This window comes from Pollicipes pollicipes, unplaced genomic scaffold, assembly GCF_011947565.3.
Source record: "Pollicipes pollicipes isolate AB1234 unplaced genomic scaffold, Ppol_2.1 Scaffold_7247;HRSCAF=8697_pilon_pilon_pilon, whole genome shotgun sequence".
Classification (NCBI taxonomy): domain Eukaryota; kingdom Metazoa; phylum Arthropoda; class Thecostraca; order Pollicipedomorpha; family Pollicipedidae; genus Pollicipes; species Pollicipes pollicipes.
In genome coordinates, this window is record NW_023597045.1 from 138,773 (window position 1) to 139,147 (window position 375).

Consider the following 375-nt stretch of genomic DNA (forward strand, 5'->3'; position numbering starts at 1 on the left):
TGCTGCCATGTCAATGCCGGTCGCTTTTACCTGCTCATGCAGCTAAAAGCAGGCATGAGTTCCCGACGCTGACGCTAGTGCCGGCTTTTGTGCAGACGTTGCTACATGAGTCATTTGTGTTGTGGGCAACATGAACTCTGACCAGGTAGCTCACTCTTGTTTCGGGGACAGCACCAGCCGGGTGAGACCTCACCTCTCGTCGGGAAAGCGGGACACGCCAGCGTGACTGAGGTCGGCCTGCCCACCTCCCGACAGGTGTTCGTAACGGGGCCGCTGAGCGCCTCTCCGACGGAGCACCAGCTGGAGGTGGAGGCGACGGACGGCGGCGGCCTGCGCTCGCTGGAGGCGGCCCGGCTGGCGCTCAGCGTCACCGAC